General features: G+C 36.5%; 1 pseudogene; it reads left to right on the top strand.

Annotated features, from left to right (window-relative positions):
- The first annotated feature begins 441 nt into the window (after positions 1–441).
- LOC120143858 lies at positions 442–9,625 on the top strand (annotated as a pseudogene).
- The last annotated feature ends 11,560 nt before the right edge of the window (positions 9,626–21,185 follow it).

Genomic DNA, 21,185 nt, shown 5'->3' on the forward strand with positions numbered 1-21,185 from the left:
AATTAATTTGAAATAATAAAAATCCCCAATATGATTAGAGTAACTTGGATATAAAATGATTATTGAATATTAATTAATTAAATATAGATTTAATTAATTTAAAATAATAAAACCTTAATATGATTAGGGTAACTTGGCTATAAAAGGGTGTGTTAGGTCTAGCAGCCGTTTTAGAACACACACACAAAACCTTCAGTCGTTTTTCTCTCAAAACTGTTTTGGGGAAGAAAAATGTTGCTCTCAATCGGGTGAACGAAGTAGAGACCGAGACGTGATTTCGTGGAGGCTTACGATTCGAACTGATCTACACCACCAGTATTCACTGTTGTCCTTGCTGTTTTTCAAGGAACTCGATGTAAGTATTCGCATCCATTCCTTCCGATTTCAGTTTTTCATACTTGAATCGCTGGTGAGACCGTCGAGTTTTGTTTCAGCTGCGCCATGGGGTGCGCCGACGGTCCCAACAAGAAGCTCACAGTTGAATGTCTCCCCCTAGAGCTTGAAGGCATCGTGTCAAATGGGTACTGCACAGATTGTTGCGTCGAGGGCATCTCCATATTCAGGTCAAAGAAATTGACAGATGAATGTCTTTCCCTTGAATTAGACGCGATGTTGACATACAGATTGTTTGTGCACCTCGGTACAGATCGTAAGAAGTTGCTGATGAATGTCTCCCCATTGAACTTGATGGGATGGAACCATGATATGGATTTCCCATTAATGAGTTAAAATCATTACATATTACTTGAGTTGTCCTGTCAACTTGATCAGCTTGTTGAGCCATCCCATAGTGGGAGCGTGATGACATACCACAAACAACATACACTTCAACAAATTTCACATACATTTTTGTATCGGCGTATGAATAATGATTTTTTAGAATCAACCATTATAGCAACATTGTCATCGTTGGATAGTTCGAACACTGTATAAGTTAACGAAAATACTGTGGTTGGAAATCTATACTAAAGTGAGGACAATCTTCTAGTACTTCCAACATGAAATATTCTTTGAAATTTTCGTTATCAGCTCCTCAAGAGTTATGTTTCTCTTGAAGGATATTCTGACATAATGATTTGATGCGAAGATGACCAGTTTCATCTTCCCGGATTTCTCCATCATAGTAAACAATAACTGAAATTCACGTCATTCTGAGAGTTTGAAAGATTGAGAGTCTTATATCTGCAAAAACAATAGCTGAAATACGCATAATTAAATAAATAGTATATGAAATAAAAAAATTAAAAAAGTTCACAATTATTTAAATAATACAATTTTATATTGTTACCGTATCGATAAATATGTCTCGAGGTATGATCACACTTTCTAATTTTACAACAGCAAAAAATAATACAAAATAATTAGTAAAATATTTTTTTTTCAAATAACCGTATATAAAATAAATATAATATAATAAAAAATAATTTTACCTTTCAACAAAAAATCGAAGGAATTGATTAAGTAAAAATAGAAGAAATAGAAGGAATTGATGTGGTGATGTTTGCATGGAAGGGGTGTTATTTATAGGGGAGGGAAGAGTTTAAAGGCCAAATTTTTCGGGTGATTATTTTTAAATTTAAATAATATAAAATACTCAACTTAATAATATTATCATTTTAAATTTTGATAGATTGATTTCAACTTAATACATATTATTGACGCATTATAATATTCAACTTAATAATATTATACTCAACTTAAATTTTGATATCAACATAAAAAGTTTAAATATAATATTTAAATTTTGATAGATTGATTTCAACTTAATAATACCAAGTAAAATTCGATTTTGTTTCTAAGTGGAAACAAGGACAGAATTTATTGACGCATTTAATGGATATATGCTGTTCAAACTATATATATATATATATATATTATTTTAAATGCTTAAGACTGTCTTAGTTAAAGTGATTTATTTTTCAGAAAAGCATTTCATTTTTTAAAATATTTTAATTATAATAAAAAAATAAAATATTGAATATTTACTATAAAAATAAAATAAAAAATTTAAACCCTTATTATTTTTCAGAAAAGCATTTTATTTTTTCCTCAAAACTCCACCAAACTATATGCTTGCATATGGTTCGAACTGGTGGTTGTCTCAAATTTTAAATGGCTCTTTTGAACCATCGAGTTGTCTTTTAATCATTCTCTTCTATAAATCTCACGTTAGACTAGAATTCCTTCAGTTTTCTGCTTAAGATTCTCGCCATTTCTGTATAAAAATTTTCTCTCGTTTGTTCTTCAACCAGAACATCAAAGAAATTCAATTCCAAATCATTTCCCACGGCGAAGAAGCTGATATTTTTCTGGGTTTTCCTTGCTTTTGCATCAGAGCAAGTTTTTTTACAACCAGTTCAGTTCATCTTCAATGGATTTCATGGGTCAGCCAACAACAACGTTAGCTTAACCGGAGTTGCAGACATTTTAAACAATGGGTTACTCTGTTTAACCTGTTGTGAAATTCGGATTAATTTCCACCAATAATAACAAATTTACCTTGAAAATTATTATTTAGGTGACTAGTGTGAAAACGATTGTATTAAAAATCACCCTAAGGTAGATTCACAGGAAAGAGTGGAGGGGTCACAATGGTCCCTCTTAAAACTCATTCTCCTTAAACAGAACTACCAAGACAAGTAATTTTAATAGTACAATAATTAACAGTAACTATACCCGACAATAGTTATTAAATAGACATAAAAGAGAACACTAAAATTTAAGGAGGTTAGGCTAAAATTATGCCTACGTCCTCGAGCACTACTAAAATAATATTTCACTAATAGATGAAATATTACAAAGAGAGAGAAAGAGTACAAATAGCCTTTAATATAGAATAAGACTTATATTTGTGGGATGTTAAACTAAGGAAGAGGAGGGCTCTATTTATAACAAAAGAATTTATCATCCTCCTTATACAAAATCAATGTGAGATTCAAAATTTGCCAAAAAACTAACAAATCTCCACATTGGCAAATTCCGCACACATCTCTCAAAAATCCAATCTTCAGTAGTCTCTGTAAATTAATCTTTCAATTTGGAACAATATTGACCAAGTCTAAACAATGTTTAAACTTGACCGCAGTCATCACTTTTGTTAACATATCAGCAGGATTCTTAGTGGTCCGAATCTTCTGGATTATGACTCCACCTTCTTCTAGAATCTCTCATACAAAGCGATATCGAACATCAATGTGCTTCGTCCTTGCATGGTAAACCTGGTTCTTTGATAAATGAATAGCACTCTGACTGTCACAGTGCACTTTGATGTGCTTCTATTCCATTCCCAATTCACCAAGCAACCCTTGAAGTCAAATTACCTCATTCACAGCCTCTGTAACTGCCATATACTCTGCCTCTGTAGTAGACAAAGCCATTGTTGACTGTAAGGTGGACTTCCAACTAACTGGTGCTTTTGCAAATGTAAACACATAACCAGTAGTTGATCGACGCTTGTCCAATTCACCTGCATAGTCTGAATCACAATACCCAACTACACATTGACCATATCGTTTGTCCTGCTGAAAGACCAAACCAACATTACAGTGTTAAGAATATACCGCCGAATCCATTTCACAGCTTGTCAATGCTCATTTCTAGGATCATGCATATATCAGCTCACAACCTCAACTGCCTGTGAAATATCGGGTCTCGTACACACCATTGTATACATCAAGCTACCAACAGTACTTGCATACGGAACCTTTGACATGTATTCTCGTTCTGCATCATCCTTAGGTGACATGGATGCACCGAGCTTGAAATGAGGAGCAAGAGGTGTACTAACTGGTTTTGACTTCTCATTCAAGCCAAAATATTTTAGTACCTTCCTCAGATATTCTTTCTGAGACAAACAAAGCCTCCCCAATTTCTTATCCATTGATATCTCCATGCCTAGAATCTTCTTCGCTTCACCAAGACCCTTCATCTCAAACTCCCTATTCAATTGAGTCTTTAGTTTTGCAATTTCTGTCTGACTCCTGGAAGCTATCAACATATCATCAACATAAAGAAGAAGATATATATAGGATCCGTCTTGTAGCTTGCGTAAATACACACAATGATCGTATTTGCTTCTTGTGTACTTCTGCCCTATCATAAACTTGTCAAATCACTTGTACCACTGCCTTGGAGATTGCTTCAATCTGTACAACGATTTTTCTAATTTGCACACCATATCTTCTTTTTCAGTAACTTTGAATCCATATGGCTAAGTCATGTAGATTTTCTCATCCAAGTCTCCATGTAAAAATGCAGTTTTTACATCCATCTGAACTAGTTCGAAATTCAACTGCGCTACCAAAGCCAACAACATTCTGATGGAGGAATGTTTTACAATTGGAGAAAATACTTCATTATAATCAACTCCTTTCGTTTGAGCGTAGCCTTTAGCCACCAATCTTGCTTTGTAGCGGATGTTACCCACTTGCACCCAATTGCCTTCTTTTTCTTTGGAAGACTAGCTAGTTTCCACGTCTGATTCTTTTGAAGGGATTGTATTTCTTCATTCATGGCGATCCTCCACTTTTTATGTTCTGAACTTTGGATTGCTTCATTAAAAGTGGGAGGAACGTCATCAACTGTAATTAGTGATGCAAAAGAGACCATATCAGCATAACGAGCAGGTTGTCTAATGATCCTCTTTCCCTTTCTGAGTGTAATTGATTCATGTTACTGTGGAGGTCCTTGGGTCTGAACCTCTTCTTCATCTGACTCTTCTTCTACCATACGAGAGTCAACATCAGTTTCTTTACTGGCTGGGACAATTCTGCTTCCTTCAAACTCCACCTGTTTGGGAGTTCCATCTGTCTGCTCCAATTTTTCTGAAGTCACATTTCTTAACATGGTAGATTCATCAAAGGTAACATCCCTGCTGAAGATTATTTTCTTTGTTTCTGGACACCAAAGATGATAGCCTTTCACACCAGAGGTGATTCCCATAAAGATCGACTTCTTTGCTCTTGGATCCAGCTTTGACTCCTTAACATGGTAGTATGCAGTGGAACCACACATATGTAAGGAATCATAATTTGTAGCAGGTTCTCCAAACCATTTCTCTAATGGTGTTTTACCACCAATAGCAGTTGATGGTAAGCGGTTGACAAGGTGACAATCATAGACCAAAGCCTCATCCCAAAATTCTTTGCATAGCATTAAACAACATACACCGAACCTTCTCTACTAATGTCCGGTTCATACGCTCTGCCACCCCATTCTGTTGTGGTGTATATCTGACAGTGAAGTGCATGACAATAACTTCTTCTTTACAGACTTTCAGAAATGGATAATTTTTGTACTCTTCACCATTGTCTGTACGAAGACGTTTGATTTTTCTACCTATTTGAGTCTCCACAATCTTTTTCCATTTAAGGAAAAAACCTAGCACCTCATCCTTTGTCTTCATTATATATACCCAAACTCTCTGGGAAAAATCATTAACAAAGGTGACATAATAGTGTGTTCCTCCCAATGAAATTGTCTTGGAAGGCCCCCATACATCTGAATGAACATAATCTAAAATACATTTAGTATCATGGTTGTTGTTCCAAATTTCACCCTCGTCTTCTTCCCTTTGATGCAATGCTCACAAAAAACTAATTTGCAAGCCCGAACACCCTTCAATAATCCTTGATCTATCAACAATTTCAAGGATTTTTCACCAACATGCCCCAAGCACATATGTCATGGTTGCTTCTGACTCCTGTTCATCAGTAGAAGCTGCCACTGCTGCTGTCCCAACAATTGTACTACCCATAAAGTAATACACATTATTTCTTTTCCGGATTCCCTTCATTATCACCAGTGCACCAGAGATAATCTTTATAATCCCATCTTTTGCCCTCATTTCTAAACCTTTTGACTCTAAGGTTCCCATAGAGATGAGATTTCTTATTAAATCTGGTAAATAATAGACACCTGTTAAGATTCTGATTAATCCATCCTGATTTCTCAAGCGAATTGAACCAATCCCAAGTGTTTCAAGAAGGAAATTATATGTTGTATAGACAATTCCACCTTTTAGTTCTTTAAAATCAAATAACCATTCTCTATTGAGGGTCATATGGTGGCTACAAGTTGAATATAACAACCATGAACTGAAACAGCTGGTTGATGGCGTAGCAGCGAATGCGAAATTTGAATCTGCATCATCATACTTGACCATATTTGACTCTCAGACAGCCTTTCCCCTTTCAGGTTTGCCTTTATTCTTTAGCCTGGGACATTTTTTCTTCTAATGCCCCTTTTCTCGACAAAAGACACATTCATCTTTGCTCAATCTGGACTTTGACTTCGATCTCCCTCTCATTCCTTTATTTTGACTCTTCGAACGGCCTCTAACAACAAGAGCTTCTGCTTCGACACTTGTGTTTTCTTGTTTTTCTTTTTTTCCTCAATTCATAACTATATAAGGAAGTTGTTACTTCACTGAGAGACACATCAACATTCCCATTAAGTAGAGTAGTTTCAAGATACTCAAACTCATCAGGAAGTGATCCCATCAACATCAGAGCCAGATCTTTGTCTTCAAAAGTCACGTCCATATTTATCAGATCAGTCACCAGCTAATTAAAGCTAGTAATGTGATCATTCATAGTGGTATCTGGTACATAGTTGAAGCGGAACAACCTCTTTTTCATGTAGAGCTTGTTCTGACCGCTTTTCTTCAAAAAATTCTCCTATAGTGCCTTCCACAATTTACTTGCAGAAGTTTCCTTAGAAAATGCATACTTCTGCTCTCTAGAAAGACACGATCGAATAGTACCACATGTCAATCTATTGATCCTCTTCCATTCTTTCTCCTCAACATCATCTGGTTTCTCTCCTTCAATAGCAATGTATAAACCCTGCTAAAATAAGGCATCTAGAACCTCACTTTGCCACATGCCGAAATAACCGGTGCTATTAAAAATCTCCACTGCAAATTTAACATTTGTCACAACATTTCTTGTCAAAATTGAAGATGAAGAAGTTGTTGACGACGATGTGGATGTTTTTCTGTTGTCTGTCATTTCTCCTATAAATTCTATTTAATAGCTGTCAATGCAGAATGTCAATTAGCCCAAGGAAATTTTTTTTATGATGTGGAAGAGCAGCCTAAGCCGCAACCACAGAGCATACTCAAATAAACCAAGAGCTTTGATGCCAATTGTTGTGAAATTCGGGTTAATTTCTACCAATAATAACAATTTCACCTTGAAACTATTATCTAGGTTACTAGTGTAAAAACGATTTTACTAAAAATCACCCCAAGGTAGATTCCCAGGAAATAATGGAGGGGTCATAATGGTCCCTCTTAAAATCCACTCTCATTAGACAGAACTACCAAGACAAGTAATTTTAATAGAACAATAATTAACAAAAACTATATCCGACAATAACTATTAAATAGACATAAAAGAGAACACCAAAATTTAACGATGTTAGACCAAAATTATGCCTACGTCCTCAAACACTACTAAAATAATATTTCACTAATAGAGAAAATATTACAAAGAGAGAGAGAATACAAATAGCCTTTAATATAGAAGAAAGTTTATATTTATAGGATGCTAAACTAAGGAGGATGATAACTCTATTTATAACAAAAGAATTTTTCATTCTCTTTATATAGAATCAATATGGAGTTTACTTATAGAAAAATAACGTGAGATTCAAAATTTGCCAAAAAAAAAAACCCAACATAACCAACACAACGTCTCGTGTAAGTCGCCATGCTTTTTACTCATCTCCATTTCGATTCAAGAACTCAAAGACAGCAAAGTTTCTTCTTTCTCGACTGCTTTCGTTTTCGCCACTGTTTCCGAGTACAAAAAGCTCGGTGGCCATGGCATTGCCTTCGTTCATTCCCCTTCAAAACAGCTTTCGAGCTCTCCCAGTCAGTAACTAGGCTTGCTTAAAGCAAACGAGAATAGGGACTTAAGCGACCATATATTTGCAGTAGAGTTCGATACCGTGAAAGATTTGGAGTTCGATGATATTAATGATAACCATGTTGATGTTAATCTCAATAGCATGAAATCAATTGCTTCAGCTTCGGCTGCGTATTTTCTTAAAACTCGACAAAAAAAGAGTTGCTATTCAATAGTGGGAGACAAATTCAGACTTGGATCGATTATGATTCATCCAAAAATCGATTAGATGTAAAGCTTTCACTGTTTTCTGAGAAACCAAGTTCCTCAATTTTGTCCATTGATGTGAATCTTTCATCAATTCTCCAGGATTCCATGTTTGTGGGGTTTTCAGCTTCAACTGGTTTGCTTGCGAGATCTCACTATATCTTGGGATGGAGCTTCAACATGAGTGGGGAGGCTCAATCTCTGTCTTTATCTTCTTTGCCTTCTCTTGCGAGGCCTAAACAGAATCACACTGTCTTAATCCTCTGTGTTACATTTGCAGCTGTTGTTGTTATAATATCGATTGTTTTCATCTCGTTTTACCTTGTCCGAAGATTCAAGGGATCGGACGTAATCGAGGCATGGGAACTTGAAATTGGTCCTCACAGGTTTTCTTACCAAGAGCTCAAGAAAGCAACGAGGGGTTTCAGAGACAGATCTGATTGGATTTGGTGGATTTGGCAGAGTTTACAAAGGAACTTTGCCGAGTACAAACACTCAGGTTGCTGTCAAACGGATTTCTCATGAATCGAAACAAGGTCTAAGTGAATTCGTGTCAGAGATTGCGACCATTGGCCGTTTTCGACATCGGAATCTGGTTCCGCTCCTTGGGTGGTGTCGTTGCCGGGGCGATCTGTTGATTGTATATGATTATATGCCTAATGGTAGCTTGGATAAGTACCTGTTTGATGAACCTAAACGAGTTCTCAGTTGGGACGAGAGGTTCAAGATAATCAAAGGTGTTGCTTCGGGTCTTTCATATTTGCATGAAGAATGGGAACAAACTGTGATCCATAGAGATATCAAGGCAGACAATGTGCTATCAGATTCCAAGCTAAACAGAAGGCTCGGTGACTTTGGTCTGGCTAAGTTATACGAGCAGGGCACGAACCCAAGCACAACCAAGGTGGTCAGTACATTGGGTTATCTAGCACCCGAACTTACGAAAACCGGTAAGCCTACAATGGCTACCGATGTGTTTGCATTTGATGCACTTTTACTTGAAGTGGCATGCTGGAGGAGACCTATTGAACCAAAGGCATTGCTCGAAGAGCTGATTCTGGTGGATTGGGTGTGGGAACAATCGCAAAGTGGAGTGAATGGTGATTTCGATGAGGTAGAGGCAATCATTGTAATCAAGCTCGGATTGATGTGTTCGAACAATGCACCAGACGCAAGGCCGACAATGAGACAAGTAGTACAATACTTGGAAGGGGAGGTGCTGCTGCCAGAAGTGGTGCCATCGCCTGGCGATATGATAACAAAAAGGGTCATGGAAGTGGCAGTACCGGCACGGATACCGCCCAGTTTGAAGATTTTGTGCATTCGTATCCAAATTCATCACATTTTGACAAGGTTGGCACATATTCGCCAACCTATGAAAACGGGGATGTGGATATTGAAGCAGGTTCAACAACACCTCTATCGATCTCCGGCAGTGGAAATGACAGATAGATAACCTTAGTAGATCAAACCAAATTCCTTTCAAGTCTGTTATTCGGAATCAAGTGAGTGTTAAGATGTTCATGCAGTTCTGCTCAAAATTATCATTGAAAGATCCTTTTACAGTTCCCATATTGGAATATGTGAGGAGATTTAACCATCTAAGGTTTCCCGTGGTTAGAGTTGTATGCAGTTTTGTAAATACGAGGAGATAATGTTTATTTTTTCTCTTCAAGCAAGTTATCGAGTTGAATCTATTGAGACCTATTTCAACGGTGTTGAAAAACTTTGTAATAACTTCAAACATAATACCAAACAAATATTAGTTGAGTAGCATGAAACAAGAAACCTCAATAATTAAAGGGATAGTTGATATATTTAGAAATTCTGATTCGAGCAGATTGTCGAGAGGGGTGTTTAAACTTTTATCGTTAATAGCCGAGAGTCTTTCTGTTTCCATGAAATTATGCAGAGATAATTTGGTTGCCCTTCATATTCCCTTCAATAGTCTATTTCACGAACATACTGGATGGATTTTCATTCATATTTTTTATTAGGCACTTTCGGTGCATGCTCAGATTTCTTTGCAAAAGATACAAAGCTTAGGCGTTAGTTCAATGCTTTTTTTTGCTAGCAATGGTGACCCTTTCTCATTCCATCGGCATCACTGCTTTATTTTGTGGACTTCTGTATAATTGATATTTTACACTTCCTAGGGACTACTTTAAACGCTTTCTTTTAGTTTGTGGACTTCTGTATAATTAAACCATAGAGAGAAAATTAAAACAAGATGCGGTGAGCGTCAATCGAACACGCGACTTCATCTTCAGTCTGACGCTCTCCCAACTGAGCTATCCCCGCTTGGTTTAGATTTGTTATATAAAGCATGAAAGATTTTATTTTTTTCTCCGCTTTCACCTTCTTACCCAGAAAAACCCTTTTGCCTCAACTCACACTAGTTCGTTCAAAAAACAAATAATAAGAGCCCTTTATAAAATGCCATTCATGTCAAAAATCAGAAGGCAAACAGATTACAATCGATTTCGTTCATCAACTCCCATTGTCATTGACAATGGCTTTTCGTATTGGGTAATCCAACCTAACCTTTCTCCTTTTTGTTTAATAATTTTCTTTACTTGCAAATGGGAATAGTTATTCGGAGAGCATTGGTCGTGGGGAAAGATTGAATGCTGCTCAGAGGGAATGAATGAGCCTTTTGACGAAAACAGCCTTTGATTGAATGCTTACTGTTGTGATCGTTTGTTGTTATATCTTGAGAAACTGACGTCCAACGTTACTCAAAGCACCGATGAGAGAATAAATATGTCTTAAGGAAACTGTTCATATATGCCTCAACAAAATTCTTCTTCGATTTATGTTACTATACTCATCTGATTCAGTGTCTAAATATGAGTAAATCAATTTCTTGCCTCTACTTTAAGTTTTATTTATTTATTTTGTTTCGTTCGATTATATAATAATATTTTTTATTATTATTATTATTATTTTATTTCGAATTAATATTTTTTCTAACAATCTTAATACATATTCTTTCTTAATTTTTTTAATCCGAGAGGAAATCGATCATTTGAGTTTAATCCTAACTATGTACTTATGAAGTATCATTGGAAAACCACCAAAAATAGGAACACGTGCCAAAGTAAAGTTCTCAATTGATTCCAATTGATTCCAAAAGTTTGACGTGTTCAAAGCAAGTCGAACACAATATTGGGTTCCCACTAACCTTTATGTGTGATGAGGCATTTCTATGTTAATTTGTCTGCAAGTTTTTTATGTAGAATTACCATGTGATAAGCGTGATAAAGAAGACACGATATTGATAAAGAAATTCAAATATGCAGCTTATGGATTTTTGACTTACGGTGGCGCACTTTGAACCCACATGTTGGTTCAAATGACTACGATTAAGAAATTAATCGGTAAATGATATCTTCAGTATTTCATTTTCAGTAATATTTTGTGTTAAATATTGTACTTATGTTCATATTTTAGCTTATTAAATTCCCACCGTTCAACAGAAATTAGTTATGTTTCGAAAATTAATTTATTAAATTCTCATCGTTCAACAGAAATTGATTTGTTTCGAATTTTAGTTTTACTAAATCCCGACGTTTAATGAATTCAACAAAAATATCGTTGAGTGTGAATTTCAGTTTCGGGAATTTAATTTTACAAAATTCCTATCGTTTAACAGAAATTACTCAATTGTTGGTGATTCGTTGCGATAAATAAGGTGCCAAAACGAAATTACGATATGTCTGTGAACAAAAATTGGGCCTATAATTATGTTTCAGAATTTTAACCCTATTGTTCAACAAAATTTATTTGATTTACTGTTGATAACAAAAATCGTTTAAAGGTAGTAACATTGTTACAAATTTTGTTTTAGAATTTTAATTTCTAAATTTTGTTGTTTAACAGAAACAAATTGTAAAATAAATTGAATTAGCTTTCAATTTATTGTTGGAATATTTACAAATTCTGGTTATGTGTTATAAACGAAACAAGGGTAGCCCCACTGATTCACCTAACTCATGATTTAAAATGTTGATTCCTATTCAGACTTTGAATAAAATTCAACGATGTCAGTGGTTGTGAGCCATAACGAGAAGCATGTGAAATTCATGGATAGAAATTCAAGACATAGCGACATAAGATGTTATATTTAATCATGTTGAATATGGTCAAATATAAGATGATCCTCCTATTCATAGAGAGGATGAGATATTGTTGTCATTAAAGCTTGAAAGCACTCTAAGTTTCTATGTTGGAATTACATCTCGAATGGGTTATCAGATACGCCATATGAAGTGTATAGTATCCGTAAGATCGCTAAAGAATTTTGAATGACATTTGGCCATGTTCTGAGTTGTCACAGAACATGTGAAGGAAGTTATTTTATTAGCAAATTACCTTTAAATAAGGTAACTTACAAGAAAATAGGTGAGACATTATATGAGTTATGGAAATTTAGAAAACTTTCCTACAACTACATCAAAGTGTGGGGGTGCCTTGTATAAGTATAATGGTAAGTCGAGACACATACGTCGTTGACATAATATCATTAAACAATTGATCTCAACTAGAGTTATTTATATTGATTTTGTAAGATCAAAAGATAACATTGTGGATCCGCTAAACAATGAGTTGAATCGAGATCAAGTTGATAAACATCGAAAGGAATGTAACTAAAGCCCATTAATATTTAAGGCGCTATGTGAAGGAAAAACCAACTTAGTTGACTAGAGATCCCAAGATCTAAGTTCAATGGGACAACCTATTTACATAGACCTTGTGAGGTCACTGTGGGGGTTCTTATCCCCAAGTCCATTCCTATGATGAAACCAGTGACTAAAATGTGGAAAAGGTTAAGCAATGCTTTTAATGACCACTATATGTTTTGGTGAGCCGAACAACATAAGTCACCTATGTGAGAGTGAACTGGAGTCGCTTCAAAGAGACTATTGGGGTATAGCTCTCTAAACTCTTTTAGAACCAGGAGATGTTCATGGTTGTATGTACATAACCATGAGAACCAAATTCTTGTTAGTGAGATATTTGTGCGAGGTATGTCATCGCTTACACCAACGGCAGGATAGTTCAAGGACATCACGTCTACTGAATTTACCATTCTTATTTTCAACAAACATCTACCAAACTTTGAAAAACATTTTTTCAAAGAAACATTTACCAAACTTTGAAAAACATTTTTCAAAGTTGGTTGCCAAACTTTGAACTAACTTTTAACAATCTCCCACTTGAAGACTGATTTTAATCTGTCTTCACACCTCGATCAATGCAACAGTATTTCTGGTCTTGTTATTCTAGCATGCCAACTGAAGCTGAACACAACTTCAGTTTGTCCGTAATCACCGTCTTTGTCAACATGTCTGCCGGATTTTGAGCTCCACTAATCTTTTCAAGTTTCAAAATCCCATCTTCTAGAAGAGATCGGATAAAATGATATCTCAATTGTATGTGCTTCGTCCTGGAATGAAAAGACAGATTCTTTGCTAGATGGATAGCACTTTGACTGTCGCAATACAAGACATTGTTTTCTTGTTTCTTGCCTAACTCTTCTAAGAAACTTTAGAGCCAAACCATCTCCTTGCTAGCTTCCGTAACAACAACATATTCTGCTTCAGTTGTGGAGAGAGCAACTATCTTCTGTAGTTGAGAAACCCAACTCACTGCAGTTCCTCCTAGAGTATAGACATACCCTGTAGTGCTCCTTCTAATATCAATATTTCCGGCTAAGTCAGCATCTACATAGCCTGTCAGTATCGTATCTCCACCTTTGAAACAAAGTGTTTTGTTTGTAGTACCCGTAGATATCTGAGGATCCATTTGACTGCTTCCCAGTGTACCTTGCCCGAATTATTCATGTACTTGCTAACAGCTCCCCACTGCTTGAGCAATATCTGGTCTGGTACAAACCATGGCATACATTAGACTTCCAATTGCTGAGGCATACGACACCTTCACCATGTGTGCACGTTCTTCCTCCGTCTTTGGTGACTGTTCTTTGGAGAGTCTAAAATGAACACCTAAAGGTGTACTTATTGGTTTAGCATCTTGCATGTTGAACCTGGAGAGTACTTTGTTGATGTACTCAGCCTGTGATAACATCAAAGTCCTCGACTTTGTGTCTCTCTTGATCCTCATCCCAAGAATCTGCTTTGCAGCGCCCAGATCCTTCATAGCAAACTGCTTCGACAATTTTTTCTTCAAGTGTATAATCTCTTGCATGTTTGAGCCTGCAACGAGCATGTCATCAACGTACAACGATAAAATAATGAAGCTATTGTCGAACCTCTTGATGTAGCAATAATGATATGTTTGGCATCTGGTAAAACCACTGCTACCCATGAAGCTATCGAACTTCTTGTACCACTGTCTAGGAGCTTGTTTTAAACCATATAAGCTCTTCTTCAACCTGCATACTAGGTTTTTCTTGCCTGCCTCTATGAAGCCTTCTGGCTGCCTCATATAGATTTCTTCCTCCAAATCACCATGAAGGAAAGCTGTCTTTACATCTAACTGCTCAAGATGTAAATTCTCTGCAGCTACAATTTTCAATACCAGTATTATTGTAGACAGCTTCACGACTGGAGAGAAAATTTCATTGTAGTCAATACCTTCTTTTTGTTGAAAACCTTTGACAACAAATCTCGCTTTGTAACGTTTGCTTCCATCGTGCTCTTCCTTGATCCTGTAAATCCACTTGTTGTGGAGCGCTTTCTTGTCTGGTGGTAATTCAGCTAATTCCCATGTCTGATTTGACATAAGTGAGTCCATCTCATCTTTCATGGAAGACTCCCACTTGACTGAATCCTCCACTTGCATTGCTTCATCATAGCACTCTGGTTCACCATTGTCAATCAGCAATAAGTAGTGCAAAGAAGGAGAATACCGTTGGGTTGGTTTAGGAATTCTAGAGGAGCGTCTCAGTTCTGGTGTGTCTGGTTCTTCTTGAACTGCTTCAGGATTGATCTGAACATCATTTCTAGAAATCTCCTCGAACTCAGCAAATTCCTTTGTTTCAGCTTCGGTATTGGAGCTACTTGATTCTACAGTTGACCTATCTTTGTACATCACATTCTCATTGAAAATGACATCTCTGCTTCTGATGATCTTTCGATTTTTGTAATCCCAAAACCGGTAACTGAACTCATCACCGCCATAACCAATAAAGGTACATTTGTTGGACTTAGCATCAAGTTTACTTCTGTCAGCAGAGTCTATGTGTACATAAGAAATACAACCAAACACTCTTAAGTGTGAAAGGTTTATTTCTTTCTTGCTCCAAACTTCCTATGGTATTTTGTCATCCAAAGGAACTGAAGGCCCATGGTTGATCAGGTAAGCTGCAGTGTTGATAGCTTCAGCCCATATAAATTTGGGCAATCTGGCATGTATCCTCATGCTTCTGCACGTTCATTCAGAGTTCTGTTCATGCGCTCTGCTACGCCATTTTGCTACAGTGTCATGGGAACTGTTGTCTCCATCTTGATCCCATTGCTTGCGCAAAATTCTCTGAATCTGTTGTTTCTGTACTCTCCTCCATTATCAGACCTCAACCGCTTGACTTTCAAACCAGTCTCATTTTCCACCATGACCTTCCATTTTCTGAAGGTATCAAAGACTTCTGATTTCTTCTTCAGAAAATAAACCCACACCTTCCTTGTAGGATCATCGATGAAGGTGACATAATATAATGAGCCTGCAAGAGATGGAACTGGAGATGGTCCTATACATCAGTATGAACCAACTCTAACTTTTCAGCCTTGGGTGTCTTGCCAATCTTTTCAAAACTGATTTTCTTTTGTTTTTCAAAGTTGCAATCCTCGCATAGTCCGACATTTACATTCTTTAGATCCGGCAGCTTCCCTTTTGACAAAAGTGTCTTCATCCCTTTCTCGCTCATATGGCCAAGCCTTTGGTGCCATAGGTTTGATTTTCCATCAACATCTACTGCAGCAATGATATTCTCTAAATTTGATGTTACATAGAGAGTACCAGTCTTCTTACCACGAGCAATGATGAGTGCTCCTTTTGTAATCTTCCATTCACAGCCTGAAAAAGGTTGTACTATAACCTTCTCCATCAATCTCTCCTACGGAAATCAAATTTATTTTTAGGTTAGAAATATGTCTCACTCCTTTCAGCGTCCAGGTGGTCTGGTTTAACAGCTTTAGTCAGATGTCTCCTCTTCCGACGATCTTCAAGGTTTCATCATCAGCTAGATGAACCTTCCCAAAATCACCATTGACATAGTTCTCCATGATTTCTCGGCATGGGGTGGAGTGAAAAGATGCTCCTGAATCCAAGATCCATGATTTAATCGGACTGTTGACGCTTAGAATCATGGCATCACCTGTATCATCTGTCACGTTGGCAGATTCCTGTGCGCCGATATTTTTCATCGGTGCCCGACAATCTTTTTTAAAGTGAACCTTCTTGCCGCAGTTATAACAGATAAAATATTTCTTTCCCATTCTTGATTTTCCCGTTCTGGATTTCGATCTGCCTCGGTTTGAATTTCTTTCTGAAGTTCTCCCTCTACACTCCGTGTGCAAGGCTGAAGAGATTGATGCTTCACCCGATTCTCTTCGTCGAATTTCTTCACTCAATACCAGATCCTGAACATCATCGAATTTTAATTTACTATTTCCCGACGAGCTGCTGAATGCTGTAACAGTAGCATTTCAACTGTCTGGTAGAGATGATAAGAGAATTAAAGCTCGAACTTCATCATCAAATTCAATTTCCACGGAACTCAACTGGGTTGTGATTGTGTTGAGCTCATTTAGGTGTTAAGCCACTGATGCCCCTTCCTTCATCCGCAAATTGAATAATCGCCTCATCAAATGAACTTTGTTTGAGGCCGATGGCTTCTCATACATACTGGAGAGAGCCGCCATAAGACCCGCCATGGTCTTTTCCTTTGCTATGTTGAAAGCAACATTTCGGGACAACGTCAGTCGGATAACTCCGAGGGCTTGTCTGTCAAGAAGAGCCCAGTCTTCATTCTTCATGCCCTCTGGTTGTTTTCCTAAGAGAGGTTGATATAGATTTTTCTGGTACAGAAAATCTTCAATCTGCATCTTCCAAAAGCCAAAGTCCGCACCATCGAACTTTTCAATTTTCACCTTCCCTTCGTCTGTAGTCATCGCTCCCACTCGAATCTGGCTTCTTTGGATCGTTTCTGACAATTTGTGCGAACCACCGTGTATTATAACACCTCCGTCGACAAACTCGTATCGTCGACAAAATTTTTACTATTCATAAAATTCACTATTTACGTGAATAGTAATAAATAGTAACCTCGCAAAAATTGACAAAATTTACAACCAAAAGCTCTGATTACTAGTTGTTAGGAAATAAAGCGAGTACAAGTAATTTCCCTATAACTAGACTAGTAAGAATGCGAAATAAAAGCGGAAAAATAATACCCAAAAATTGATAACGGAGTTCAGCCAATTGTGCTTACGTCTCCGGACTGCTGCAGATCTTTTACTAAGAGAGAAAATTTACAGGTGTTTAGAAAACACTCACTACTCACAAGAAACTCTCTAGTATTGGGAGAAAGAAATGATTTGGGATGATTTTGAAGCTAAATGAGCTAGGGTATTTATAGTTGAAACTTATGGACTAATCTTTGAAAATACCCTAAAGTGCAATGACTAAAGTGAATTTACCAATTCCTATTTTCAACAAACATCTACCAAACTTTGAAAAACATTTTTTTCAAAGATACATTTATCAAACTTTAAAAAACATTTTTCAAAGTTGGTTGCCAAACTTTGAACTAACTTTTAACACAACCAGTAAGGTAAACATATTTTCACAAGGGAATGTTCAAAGGGGGACGCCTACCTATCCTATGCAAATATCGAATGTAGAATCTATCACCATATCGAGTTAGTGTTTGAAATCATCAATTTCATTCATGTGGGGGATTGTTGGAAAAAATAATAAATAATTGAATAAAATTGATGTATTTTAATAATAAGTTACGTCATTTGGTGAACAGACTTATTATTTGATATAAAATTGCATCAGTTCAATTATATTATTAGCTTTTCAACAAATCTCTTCATCAAAAGATCATAAATTTTTCATTAATTTCCTCTCCCCTATAAATAGGTTAGTTAAGGCTCAATCTTAGAAACAATTCCCTAACATTGGAATAGGAAAATTCTTAGAAATTCCTTCCAAATTCGTTCTTTCCGATGATAGAGACAGACAAGATTATGTTCGACTAATCACTACGGTTGTGATCGTTTGTTGTTGTATCATGGGAGACCGACGTCCAACGTTACTCAAAGCACCGAGGAGATGACGAATCTATCTTAAGGAAACTGTTCATACAGGCCTCAACAAAATTCTTCTTTGATTTATGTTATTTTACTCATCTGATTCAGTGTCTAAATATGAGTAAAAAAATTTATTGCCTCTACTTTAAGTTTTATTTATTTATTTATTTTGTTTCGTTCGATTATATAATAATATTTATTATTATTATGATTTTATCTCGGATTAACATTTTTTCTAACATAGACGAGATCAATAACAAGGTTGTCAACTAAGAATGAGGCATTGGAGGATAGGTTTAGCAGGATAGGTCTCTTCCCGGTATCCGGATGCATAGACCATGTGGGTTGCTGATTAAGGTCGCAAGAGTATCAGATCCAGTTCTTGATGCACGGCGTGACGCTTCGGTGTATGCCGCTGACTTGCAGTTCAAACATAAAATCATTCAGTAGGGCAGATTATTATGAATAGGGAGAGGACTGGCTTTGCCCATATCAACTGCGTTACACTGTAAATTTATCTTATCCGGGGACGACATTGTGATACATATAATCCAACACCGTATTCTTAACATGTTATTTACTCAAACTTTGAACACTCGAGCATTCCATTCTATACACTCGGAATCAAATAAGATACATTTCAAGTAGAACAACGAACTTCGGGACTCGGGTAAGTCTAAGCAAACAATTGTTTTAGGCCCTAGTAAAATAAGCTTTCAATTGAATCATTAACCTTTCAAACTGCATCAAATAGACCCTTAAATTAGTTTCCTTTTTTTGCTGTCAAAACCAGAAGCTTGCAACGTTTGATTACTTGATTATTTCACTCTGTTATAAACCATAAGCACAGCAATGCAAACAAAAAACAGGGGAACGGACCTGAACAAATTCAGGGAAAATATCAGAAAACTTGACAGCAAAAACCATCTCAAATCTGAATAATGAATTGACGCATCCACAGTTCAGGAGAATAGAACAATCGCAATACCAATGATCATGAACATCAAACTTTTTAGGCAAAAGGCACCCAATGTCCCTAAACTTGAAAAAAAATGTGTCCCTCGTCGTTTTTTTTTTGTTGAATCAATGTGTCCCTCCATCTTGAAAAAAGAATCTAATGTGATCCTTTAACTATCGTTTTAGGTCATTGACCAAGAATTTCGTCAATTTCCACCGTTATAAATTGGGTAAATTACATCATTCATCACTCAACTATTTTATTCTCTTCTATTTTGGTCACTAAACCCTAAAAGTTATTAATTTCGGAAACCCTAAACACTTCAGGAACTAAAGTTGTAGTTAACCCATTCTTCTTTGTTTCTTAACGCCATCGCTGCCATCTCTCGTTTCTCCCCGCCGTCCCCGCTGATCCAAGGTCATCAACGTACCCCCAATTCATTGTGCTTTCCTTCATGAACCATGCCGTGTTCGAAATTACCAAATGGCCAATTAAGTATACAAAACTGTAGGTAGTGATCAGGTTGAAATGATTCATTTTCTCCAAGTTGGAAATTTTGGACAAAGTGGGAACCTTGCACGACAGAAAAGAAGGTCATTGTTTTGTTTTTCAAATAAAAAATTAGTTTATTTTAGGTGTTCTATCTACTTCCTTTGAGACCTTTTTTAGGTTGCCATTGCTACTACTGGATCTTGATCTCTCACTGTCTTTACATCTCTCAACTCATCTTCTCATTCCCCTGCATTTTCAACCAATCCATTCCCGGATTCAAGATACTTTCCATCACTTCATTGTTGTGGGTTCTTTCTTTTTCATCACTTTTATTCATCCCCTTGAGTTCATAATACCAGTTTGATCTTTGTTTCTCCAACTCTTCATTCCTTTTCTGCATTTATTGTTCAATCCCATTGCATTTCAATCACATCTGCAACCCCTCGATTATTCTCTTTTCCCATTACGATCAGCTTAGATTGGTGAAGTTGAATATCAAATCTCTGCATTGTTAAAATGATTTGTGTGTGTATCTGTGTGGCGGTGGCGGCTCTGTTGAACTTGGCTCGGTGCGGCGGTGAGAAGGAGAGAGAAGAAGTTAGAGAAATGGGGTAAAATGGGTTAACTACAGCCTTAGTCCCTGAAGTCTCTAAAATTTCTGAAATTAAAAACTTTTAGAGTTTAATGACCAAAATAGAATAGAAGAAAAAATTGAATGGCGGAAAAACATTTGTCAAAGTGGCGACGTTGTTGTTGTTTTTTTAAAGTTTAAGAACCTCTCTATATCTTTTTTGCGAACCTTTTATAGTTCTCTTGCAACATGGAATGTTAATCCTTTGAAGGTAGCTTTATATTGTGATGGGAAGAAGCTGCCAATTAAGTTGCAGCCTGAGATTGGATACTTTGTAAAGCCTCTCCCCATGGATGTTGAACTAATCATTCATAAAGAATCTCATTTCCCTGGGATGTTTGAATGCACAAATAGGTTAGTTGTCACCCCGTACTTCTTTTTGCTGCATATTTTGAGTGGAACCTTGTTTGTATTTACAACTTTTTCTCGAGGAATATATATATTAGGGGTCAGGGGCGTAAATGAACAGAGAACTGTTCGTGAACCGTTCATATGACGTTTTTATGTTCATTTGTTAAGCTAAATAAACGAACATGAACAAAAAAAATATACGTTCATTTAATAAATGAACGAACACGAACAGATGTGTGTTCGGTTCATTTATGTTCACAAACAAGCTCATTTATGAGCTCATTTATCAACTCGTTAATTTATGTTCACGAACAAACTCGTTTACCCGATTCTTCTTTTCCTTTTAATTTTTAACA

This window comes from Hibiscus syriacus, unplaced genomic scaffold (genome assembly GCF_006381635.1).
Source record: "Hibiscus syriacus cultivar Baekdansim isolate YM2019G1 unplaced genomic scaffold, ASM638163v2 tig00110864_pilon, whole genome shotgun sequence".
In the NCBI taxonomy this organism is placed as follows: domain Eukaryota; kingdom Viridiplantae; phylum Streptophyta; class Magnoliopsida; order Malvales; family Malvaceae; genus Hibiscus; species Hibiscus syriacus.